General features: G+C 35.2%; 1 pseudogene; it reads left to right on the top strand.

The window, feature by feature from the left end:
* The first annotated feature begins 11,784 nt into the window (after positions 1–11,784).
* LOC113625814 (glutaredoxin-1 pseudogene) lies at positions 11,785–12,185 on the top strand (annotated as a pseudogene).
* Positions 12,186–12,390: the final 205 nt, after the last annotated feature.

The raw sequence follows: 12,390 nt of genomic DNA on the forward strand, positions 1-12,390 counted from the left end.
CTGAAAAAAAGAATCACTGCACCAATTCCTACTACGTACTATTAACCTGGTCTAAAAGTTTCTCTGTATATCTTAGAGTCATAGAATCTCAGATTTGGAAGAATACTAACAAGTATTTAGTTCAAAGACATTTTGAATTTAAATGAGTCTATAGACTGAAATTGAGCAAACTATCAAATCATTTGTCATTTGTCAAGACATGGCTTCTTTTTTCAAATAAAATGAGGGCTGTGGAGAAGACAGTACAACAACATGAGACGCATAATAAGACATAAAATATTAAATTATTATTTTTTATTTCATTGCAAAAAAGTTAAAAGAGTTAGATATCTGAATTATAGTGCCTAACTTGGGCAAAAGTTAGAATTAGTAAGTCTAAAGATTTCCATGCAGTTACTCAATATATTTTCATATGTAAAAGTAAGATATATTTTTATTATAAAAATAAACTAACAATGAAACAAAATATTTAGAAAATGCTATTTATTCATCTGTTTTAACTCAACAAACACAAATTGAACACATTCCCTACTTTGTAGTGCCATCCACAATCTTCTCTCATAGCAGAAGAGTTTTTAGTTATTTACCTATAGACGAATTCCTCTATTAGTCTATATGCTTGCCAAATTCGGAGATTGTTCCTTAGCTACTTTTATATTCCAGAGCATAAAGTATTGCCTGTAACATAGCAGGCACTGTGAATGAAGAACACCTTTTGAATGAAGAAGAGGTAAGTGAAAAAATGGATGTATGCCAAGAACTGACCAGGCCTCCAGCAAAGCAAGATGAGTGACGCTGGGCCTACTCTAACATAGCTTCAGTTTATTCAGTGTCTTACTCTGTTTAGGCTACTATAACAAGTACCACAGATCAAGTGGCTTAAACAAGCATTGATTTCTCACAGTTCTGGGAGTTGAGAAGGCCAAGATCAAGGTGCTGACAGATTAGATGACTGGTGAGGACCCTCCTCCTGGTTTGCAGATGGCCATCTTCTTGCTGTGTCTTCACATGGCAGAAAGCACAAGAGAGCAAGCTCTCTGGTCTCTTTTTATAAGGGCAAAAACCCCATTGTGAGGGCTGCACCCTCATGACTCAGTCTAAATCTAATTACCTCTTAAAGGCCCCACTTCCTCATACCATCAGTTTGGGGGTTAGGGCTTTAACATATGTATTTGGGGGAACACAATATTCAAGTCACAATAGTTGGGGAGACATACATGTAGAAAGGAAATTATGGTTATAGAGAAAGAACATTATTTTAATAGTGATACTAAAAAATATGTAATAGAGCATCAAGATCAGCAAACAATTAGGTCCAGGCAAAGAAACACATGAAATTTCATACATTCTTTTTCATTCATTCAACATATTTATCAGCTATCAATATATACGGCATTCTTTAAGATGCTAGAAATGCCCAGCTGAACAAGCAACACTAGTCCCTACCCTTGCAGAGAAATGAATTGAGATAGTGTTGTAAAGAGCTATGTGTACATACTTGATCTCTCTCTCTCTTTATCTCTATCTCTATCTCTCTGTCTCTCTCCATTCTGTCCTTTAAAGATGGGAGGAAGATGTGAGAAAGAGACTTAAATTCAAATTGTTTGTGACAAAGTCTTAAACTTGGGGGAAACTTTAGAGATACTAATTTTTGCTCTGTGTCTAAGCCAAGATTTTCAAACTGCATTAGGAGTAATAAAAATATTTTTATTTCTATTGGATTATCTCCTACATTTTATGCCTCAATTGGTTCTAAGCTCTAGACTTAAGTTTCTCAGGTGTTAGTTGCGGATGTAGAGAGAAGTGGCAATATTTAGATTATTTTTTCCAAGGTAGCCCTTACTGATGAACTCAGGACAGAAAAGATGTGACCTTAATTTTTCGCTCCAGAATCTTGGTAGCTAATGATACCATGGTAAGATGGAGGAAGACTGGGGAGTGGGATAAGAAGATGGTGGTCCTATAGGCAAAAATAAGGAATGAAAAAAGAAGCAGATTTATGGAAAAGAAGCAATTTTACTTTCAGGCATGTGAAGAATGAGGTAATATAGGATTTCCATGTGGAATGTTCCAGTGGAATGTTCTAGTACACTCAGGACAAAAAAAGGCTCCCTGGAGCCAATACTACCAACTTGAAAATTTTCTGCTTATAAGCTATATCTGAAACCATGAGGGCAGATAAGATTGTTCAGGGGGAATATATGATGTGAGAAATGAAAGTCAAACTTAGGAGAGATCAGCTTTAAAGAATGAATAGAGAAAAAGAAACAAATGAAATTGAAGAGTTTCATTCAGAGAGGAATGGAAAGAGTCAGTGAAGAAATGTCAAGGGAGGAGAAACTTTTAGGAACAAAGGCTTGGTTGCATCATTGAATACTGTGAGAGGCCACATAATATGAGAACCTAAGGCATTCTGCAGACTTTTCAATTAAGGGGCCACTGGTGACAAATCAGGTAGAGAAGAGAGCTGAAGACAGAGAGAATGTTGTTAAAGAAATAGTTGAAAAAGTTTAGACTCAGAAAGAGAAAATAAGGTTTAGACAGGAGTTAAAGTGTTCTTTTCAAGAGTAACACTAAAATATCAAATATTTCTTAAAACACATTATAAATATAATTGTGTTAGTGAAAATTAGGGTAGTTTTTAATTTTTAAATAATTACTAGTATTTTAAGTTAAGGAGAGCCAGGACCCTCTAAAGCAGGTCAGGACTTTCCGTTTATAATTACTGAGGGCAGAGCCCCTTGAAGGGAGATTTGTTCATTTCCAAGTAAATACTTTTTCTTTCTAAAATATTTCACTTATTTATTTGTATTATTTCTTCCAGTTTTATTGAGATATAATTGACATACAGCACTGTATAAGTTTAAGGTGTACAGCATAATGATTTGACTTACAGGTATCATGAAATGATTATCACAATAAATTTAGTGAACATCCATCATCTCATATAGATACAAAATTTTAAAGACAGAAAAAAATTTTTTTCTTGTGATGAGAACTCAGGATTTACTCTCTTAAAAACTTTCATATGTAATATAGAGCAGTGTTGATTATATTTATCATGTAGTACATTACATCCCTAGTACTTATTTATAACTAGAAGTTTGTACCTTTTGACCATCTTCATCCAACTTCTCCTCCCCCCCCCCCCACTTCTGGTAACCACAAATGTGATCTCGCTTGGAAACACTCTCATCACACACACACACACACACACACACACACACACACACACACACACACACACAAATTCTTCCTCACCTGGTTCTTGCTGACCATTCTAGAAGTGAAGTTTGATTTAAATTGTCACAAAAGTGAAATGCCCTTTCCCTTCTTCAAGTTTGTTTTGAAGGATGTTAATGGGACCTTGGGGAAAATTTGACTTGTAGCTGCTGGGCCTGTATTTGTCCCATAGATAAAGAATGAATCTCATTTCTTGGGGACTAACACATCTATGCTGTTCTGGAATGTGTCATTATGCTTTAGGAAGTAGCTCTGCATTTTGAAAAGAAAATTAAAATGTCTCATGTAGATATAGAACATTTTTCCCCTTAAAAACACATAAAATGTGGTGCTGAAGCCATCTGTCCCTGCTGCCTTTGCCGATTTTAAATCAGCTCTAACCCATTTAGTCTCCTCGGATGTTAAATTACCACTACCACTCTATTTCTCCAACCTTAAAGCTACAGTCATATAATTGATTCCTTTTTCAAACCTGGATTGATATTTAAAGTAGTTAAGTCATGTGGGGAATATACTTGCCTTTTAAAAAATGATATAATGTGAATTTACTAGTTGAATACTTGAAGGCCCTAGGATAAGTTGAACTGATTACACATAACTCTCCAAAGCATTCTCTGCAGCCCTGTCAGTTCAGGGAGGCTGCTGTGACATCACTCAGGTCTGGCAAATACATGGCACAACTTATAATGGTTCAGTTGTTTCCCAAATTCAGATATGTCTCACACTCACCTGGAGTACTATTTTTAAATATATCTTAATATAGTGGGGCTATTTCAAATAGTCTTGCTCTATACCTACCGGTTAAGAATCTCTAGAATTCTGTATTTTAAAAAAGAATCACTGAAGATACAATGCCACTAACCCAGCAATAGTCTCCACCAAGTCTGGGCTAAGGAGAGAAGGTTCTTGGAAACTTGCAAGGAAAAAAAGCATCCATATAATCTGGGATCTTGAAGGTATTTTAAAAAAACATTTGAACTAAAATACAAAGCCGTCATTTAACAGAAAAGAAAACTGAGGCCAAAAGAAGCTGAATGACTTCCTCACAGCAGTAAACTTAGTTAATGGTCAAATGGTTCTGACTGGTGAACTGAACTGTCAAATAACTAGTTAGTTGAAATAACAGAGATCACCAGATGGTCTTCTAGTTCTTTTGATTATCTTCCAGGTAATAGAGTTCATTGTGCCATATCTGTCAGGATAATCTGAACAGTGCATGAAATGGTTTGATAAGAGCTCTTCAAGTTACAGGACAAAAATTTCAAAGGGTACAAGGTTATTGACAAATTACTGTTCTTTTCACAGCAACTAAAACTGGGTGCTTTTTAAAACTTTTTTGAAGAAACTCCATACCATTTCCCACAGTGGCTGCATCAATTTACATTCCCACCAATGTTCCCTTTCTCCACATCCTCACCAACACTTGTTATTTCTTGTCTTTCTGATGTAATCATTCTAACAGATGTGAGGTTATACTTCATCATGGTTGCTTTTTGCATTTTCCAGATGATTAATGATACTGAGTATCTTTTCATATACCTGTTGATCATTTGTATGTCTTCTTTGGAAAAATGTCTCTTCAGTTTCTCTACCATTTTTTAATCAAATTATTTGGGTTTTTGCTATTGAATTTTATAAGTTCCTTGCATATTGTGGATATTAGTCCCTTATCAGATGTACAATTTGTAAATATTTATTTCCCTTTCCACAGGTTGCCTTTTTATTTTGTTGGTGTTTCTTTTGCTGTGCATAAACTTTTAGTTTGATGTAGTCCCACTAGTTTATTTTTGCCTTTGTTGCTTGTGCTTTTGGTCATATTCAAAAAATCATTGCAATGAACAATGTCAAGTAGTTTTTCCCCATATGTTTTATGGTTTCAGGTTTTATGTTTAATTATTTAATCCATTTCAAGTTAATATTTTGTGAGTGGTATAAAGTAGGTTATCCAGTTTTCCTTCGACACCATTTATTGAAGAGCTATTCTTTCCCCCTTGCATATTATTGAATGCCTTGTCAAATATTAGCTTATCATACATGTGGTATTTATTTCTGGGCTCTTTATTATGGTTCATAGGTCTATGGGTCCATTTTTATGCCAGTACGTTACTGTTTTGATTACTATAGCTTTTTAATAAGGTTTGAAATCAGGAAGTGTGATGCCTCTGGCTTTGTTCTTTCTCAGGATTGCTTTGGCTTTTGGGATTCCTCACAAATTTGAGGACTGCCTTTTCTATTTCTATGAAAAATGCCATTTTGATAAGGATTACATTGAATCTATAGATGACTTTGGGTAATATGGACATTATAACAGCAATCCCACTTCTGGGTATATATCCAAAGGAAACAAAATCACTATCTAGGACAGATATCTGCACTCCCATGCTCATTGCAAAATAGCCAAGATATGGAAACATCCTAAGTATCCATCAGTAGATGAATGAATGAAGAAGATATGAATAAATACACACATACACACCCCACTGGAATATTATTCAGCCATGAGAAAGAAGGTATTTCTGCCATTTGCAACAACATGGATGAAACTTGAAGGCATTATGCTAAGTGAACTAAGTCAGATAGAGAAAGACAAATACTTGTATGTATCACATGTGGAATCTTAAAAAGCCAAACTCATAGAAACAAAACACAGTGGTGATTACCAGGGCTAAGGAATATGGGAAATGGAGATAATATTGATCAAAGGATTCAAACTTCCATTCAGAAGATGAATAAGTTTTGTCTATCTAATGTATAGCATGGAGATTAAAGTTAATAATCTTTATTAATCTTTAATACTGTATTATATACTTGCAAGTTGCTAAGAGAGTAAGTTTTAAATGTTTTCACCAAAAAAAAGAAAGAAATTGTAGTTATGTGACAGGTTGGAGGTACAAACTAATGCTATGGTGGTGATCATTTTGCCATATATAAATGCATCATATTAACTTCTTATACACCTTAAACTTACATACTGTTATAACTCAATTATATCTGAATAATAAAACTAGATGCTATGGGAACATATTGCTATCAGGGTCCTGTGGACAAATTGAGAGGTGACACCCGATGCTCCCTACTCCTCACCCCTACTTTACATAGTTACGTTGGCTACCACTTGCTTCACCTTCTAATTTGTTATCCATCCTGCTCCTACTGCACCTCCACCACGTATTACCATTATTCAACTCAGAAGTAAAACAGAGATGAGAAAACTAGCCAGCCATTGGGAAGTTTGTGGAAGTACCCATCTTGACCAGAATAATTTTTTTCCCAGACAGAAGTGAAAATATATCAGAATCTTAACTATATGACTACTAGCATGTCTTTACACATTTACTTTTACTCAAACAAGAGTATATTAGCCTCAGAGCTTGCTACAGCTCTATAGGAGGAAGGAGCTTTGTATGGTATATAATGACTAAGGGAGGATGGAGGTGAATATCTAATTCTACAAGTCTTTCTAATTCATAATGTAAAACATATGCAACTTTCAAATATATATTTTTAAGCAGGCCACCATAAAAGTGCTATATAGCTGCTTAAAACTATTAATAGCAAGAAGATCAGTGACTATAATGTGAACGTCTTTAAAGAGCAATTCTGCTAATTTTGCTATTAGAATCAAAGACAATTATATACAACCAGGTGCACTGCAGATTATTTTTTCCTTTAAATATTTGAATATGTACCAAGAGACTTTAATAATGACACATTTTAAAGAAGAAGCTCTAAAATAAGCAAGTGATTTTCACTTGTAATAGCATTTTCACCAAAAACATTCATTGCAGACTCTATTTCTGTGGAAAACTTAGACTTCAAACCATAAAGATGCTGCTTTTTATAAAAACATCTTGGGCATTACATGCATCAATTTTCAAATGATCCCCTTTACTTGCCTACTTAGACTCCACCTAATAAACATAATCTGAATTGCAGATAAAACATATTGTGGTTTAGGCATGTCCAATTTTGTATGATAAATAAAAACACACTCAGTACAGTTTTAATCTGTTTAATCATTGTTTTAAATAATTTAAAACTTTCGTTACTAGTTTCTATATTCCTTTCAAATTTATCTTTCTTTATTTCAAATACATTTGCTGGCCCCAAATCACACTATTTCTTTTACCAATAACTTTATAGCAACTAGTTAAATATGGAATTATCTGTGAAAAACAAAAAAGTGTACTAGATGAGGTGATCCTGTACAGTGATCATGTCTCACTCATATTTAGAATACTCTACTTGCAATTGTTGGTACAATGTCTTGCAAATAGTAGGTGTTCATAAAGATTTGTTGAATAAATAACTAAACAAAGCTCTTCAAAAATTTTAGGAAGGAACTTCAGCATCATTGTTCTACAAACACGTGACCAGGGTACGGCTGCGACACCACCAGTGCTGCCTAATGGGCTGGAAGGCCATTCTGTATCCGAGAGACAATTCCTAAGCAAGAAGCAAAGACTGAATAATCAACTGGGTAAAGGTTTTGGTGTCAGATGGTGAAAAAAATTCAGGAAGAAATTATTTTACCAGCTTGCAAAAGACTAAAATTTTAGTTTACCCAGTCAGAGCCAGGGTCTGTCCTTCTCCAAAGCTTATGCTATTTATGTCTCTTCTGTTTTGCCTTGAGGAGACAGTCCTAGTGAAACTAAAACTCAAAGCATAAAATGTTACTCTCCCTTTTACCCTCCTACACGTTGTTGTGACCCTGCCCTCTGTAGTGTGGTATTATATAATGGGTCAGCCTGAGAGTCAAATAAACCGAAGTCAGCCATGAAATGTCTGTGCATATTTAGATAAACCACTTAAACTATCTGGGTCAGTTTCAGCTCCCTAATTTGTTCTATTTTTCATCTTACTTTCATACTTGAAGCAAACAATCCAATTTTGATATTCTACAAAAATTAATAAGGTGGGTGACACAACTCAACAAAAAACAATTTATAATTGAACAAGCAAATAAGTGAAACTATATAACATGTCTAGAAATTGAGTCATGTTTCTTACTAGATAGTTTCAATCACCAAATAGTTCAATTATGACTAAGTTTCTGCCAACACACTAAATAATATATTTCTCCTCCAGCTCTCATCGTTAAGGAATTGTCTTTAGGTAACACAGGGCTTGCAGAGTAGATGGACTTGTTGATACTTTGATATATATCAACCTAAATCATTTCACAGAAAGTTATTTCCTGGAACAAACAAAGAAAAAAAAGAAATGAAGAGGTGAAAATAATTTGCCACTGGATACAAACACAAATGTAATTCCATTAAAGTACTGTCCCTCTATAAATATATTTGTAACAAGCATTACTTAATTTTGTTGCCACTGTGAAAATACAAGAATTTAAGATCTCATGTTTCCACTACTGGTACTAATAAATAATCAGTAGTGTGTGTCATCTCTGAGTGTGACTAATCCAAATATGTAAAAATTTCTAACAAAATAAGAAAAAGGAAAATGATAAAGATGGCTTTTATCCTCTTCTGAGAGTCCTCCAAAGAGAAGGGCTCCCTAAGAACCTAATCTTCCTAAATTGTTTCCTATTGCCTCTGGTTATTTACCTCAAGCTGTGTTAACTAACAGAGAAGACTTATGTCTTAAAGAATATGACTTCCCAACTCCATGGCTAAAATGACAAGTAAGATTAGAGGCTTATTCAGATTCTCTCCTAAAGGGGAGAAATACCTGGTTATTTACATCATTGTATACATTTTTCAAATGCAAGTTGAATACATGATGAGAGTCAATATAGGAAAAGATGTAGCCTGACTGTAGCTGTCCTGACAAATAATGGTTAAGAGGAGAGCTGAGGCCCTGTGATGTGGTTAAGTCAAAACTAAAACTGCTAGACAACAGGTTCAGACTTTCTGGGTTAGAGAGCAAGAAAATGAGGTTCGCAATTTAGTTGGTTACTCAATTTTTAACTTGTAGTGTTTTGTAGGAGAAATGATGGTGCAACCTCATTCATTTGTTTTTCCAATAAACATAACTGAGCACATTCTATGTGCCAGAAAATGTGATAAAATGTTCATTTTCTTGGGACCACTAGCTTATAAGTTCCCTTTCAGGTATGGGCAATTCCTTGCTTTCAGAAATAATATGCTAAAAGCATCTTTAAAAAGGTATATGAAAGTCCAATCACCAGTTCCCATGTTAAAAGAGTGATTCCAGTCCCAAAGAGCTAAAAAAATTTATGAAATCCCTAGTTAAATATCTATTTTATTCAGAGTATTTGACAATATATTTCTGGCATTTTGCTCATGTTTTTCCATCATCATTCTCTTTCTTAATTTAGGTCCACTGAGCTTTCAGTGAAGCTACAGATTTGCTGTTCTCTCAACAGCCTTCTGCCAATTATAGTCCATATATGAGGCCTATTCTCATGAGGACTATCATTAGCAATTTTATTTTTTCCTTTTTCCAACCTAAAGAAAGGTAAAGGAAATTTCAAATTCAAACAATAATGTAAATACTACTATGTGGACAAGATAACAATTCTTAAAGACCAAACTTGCTTGGCAAGCACTGGCACCTCACAACACCTCAAAATGTTCTTTTCCCAGTTGCCATATAAATGTCCAAATTCAGCATACGAACGATTTTTCCATGTTTGATGTATGAAAATGTAGATTTTAAGAACGTCTGAAAGTCAGGGACTGCTTGTATATGTAATTGTTTAGAAGAAATTGATGGTCCTTAATTAAGTAGGTTTTAGATTTAATGCTGGGAAAAGTATTTACAGAAATCATTTGGCTCTTTTGGCCATCCCAGGTTGTTTTAGCTATGTATTCATTACAACTTTGTGATCCAGCTTTGAGAGACTATACAGCCATATTGCTGCTCTTTTTTTCTTTTTGAATTTATCTACCTATTCTTCAATTCCTTCTCTCCAACTCCTCTCCATTCAATTATTTGGTCCCTTACTAATCCATCAGCTGCAGTTAGGATTTATGTCTATACTCTCCCTGGTATCCTTTGGTAGATTCTAGACACAGATGTCTCCACATTCACACACAGTCTATCTTCTACTTCCATCCTGTGTTGTTCACCAAGGAACAAAACTAATCAGAGGAGAAAGCAGGTTCATGTGCAAGCACTAAGTTCTAAGACTCCAAAATGAAGAAAGTCTTTTCCTTCAATATCAAGGAATTTTGAAACTTCTGTATGTTTAAGATACCTACTGTGCTGGCTTTGTATTGATAGTATGGGCTCTTATCAGTGAAGTAGACAGCTACCAACATGGCATGTTTTGGGGGGATGAGAAGCTGCTATTCCTTCCTGTGCATTAAGTCTGCTGTGATACTAAAATTACTATCTATGGTTGAATGATGCTGACATTTAACTCATGAAGCATGTGTGAAGCACTACTGCTGAAGTTCCTAATATCAGAATTCTGCCTTCATTGAAGGCAGAAGGCTGTAATAAAATGCAATTACCTTACTCAAGAGGACAAATCAAGTGTGAATGAAAAAAACTATGCAAAAAGCAGGCTATGATAACAAGTTAAATTGAAAAGATCAGTAAAACTCATAACCATAAATAGGATACTTTTTCAAGTTCTGTCGCTAAAATTGGCTCAATAGTAGTAGAAACATTATTTTTGGTTCTTGTTAACTCTCATGTGTACCTTCTTTTGTCGATTGTTTCTCTAATAGCAGTCTCCACTAAAAGAAACAAGAATTCTGTTGAGGGTAACTGACAATTTCAGAATATCCTAGTGATACTAGTGAATAGAAAGAGTCACAGCTGTAAGGGAAATGAAATCAACTTAAAAGTGATTCCTTTGGCCAAGTAATAACTAATATACCTCCTAGTATAAGTTCTGGGACAAGATGAATCTGTAAAATGACATTAGTACATTATTACATGGTGAGATTCAAATGAGAAAAGTTAATATAAATTGTACAGATAAATGGTTGTAGAAAAAAAGGCAAGTAAGTTTGGATGACTATTTTAATAAAGAAAGCCGTGTGTGTATATGCACATTTGATGTATTTATTCTGTTAATTATATATTTCTAAATTATAGACTTGTATGTGCTTCTCTTTACAAACCCAGGTGTCAGCTGAAAATATTCATAACCTAAAAGTTGAGAATTATGTTTTATTCAGTCCTTACTGAGGACTGTAACCCAGAATACAGCCTCTCAGATAGCTCTGAGGAACTGTTCCAAAGTGGTAAGGGAGGAACCAGGATATATAGGAGTTTTTGCTGAAAATAAAAAATGTAGTCAAACATCAAATGATTACTGCTAATCACAAAAACAGACTTCTCAACTTAATGATTTTACTACTTTTCTACATATAGGAAAATGCAAGAGTCTGGGCTTACTGAAATCATTCCTTTGATATGCATTTTAACTATCTAGGATCAATATTCTGTCTGTCTCCATTCTGAATCCTCTCAAGGTGCACAGCTGCATTGGCCGATAGCTATGGCCACAACATTCTTTGTTTACTGAAATGGCAGGCATTACTCCCGAGCAATACCAGCAATTGAGGTTTCCTCTCCAGGAGATAGCAGCCTGTCATCATGGCTCAAGCATTTGTGAACAGCAAAATCCAGCCTGGGAAGGTGGTTGTGTTCATCATACCCACCTGCCCCTACTGCAGAAGGGCCCAGGAGCTCCTCAGCCAACTGCCCTTCAAACAAGCGCTTTTGGAACTTGATATCACAGCCCACCGTGACACCAACGATATTCAAGATTATTTGCAACAGCTCACAGGAGCCAGAACGGTACCTCGGGTCTTCATCGGTAAAGAGTGCATAGGTGGATGCAGTGATCTAGTAAATATGCATGAGAAAGGGGAGCTGTTGACACGGCTAAAGCAAATTAGAGCTCTGCAATAATTATAGAGCAGACCCCAGGCTGATATCCCCCTTGAGAGCTGGATGGCGTTGCAGATAATGACAGCACTTCCTGGTGAACGGACCTGGGGCTATATTTACACAGCTACAGCAACTGTTTACTTAAAATTTTGAAATATGTTAATGCAAATAAAGTTGGGGGCAAAACCAGCTTTTTTTTTTCTTTTGACTTAGTATTAAAAGTGGACCAACTTGCCCAAAACAACAGGTCTGAGAAGTTCGATGGATGTCTCGGGTTTCTTGTGGACTGGCCCTTTGAGTTCCAAAAGA

This window comes from Aethalodelphis obliquidens, unplaced genomic scaffold, assembly GCF_003676395.1.
Source record: "Aethalodelphis obliquidens isolate GAN/ISIS:26980383/991018 unplaced genomic scaffold, ASM367639v1 scaffold16, whole genome shotgun sequence".
Classification (NCBI taxonomy): domain Eukaryota; kingdom Metazoa; phylum Chordata; class Mammalia; order Artiodactyla; family Delphinidae; genus Aethalodelphis; species Aethalodelphis obliquidens.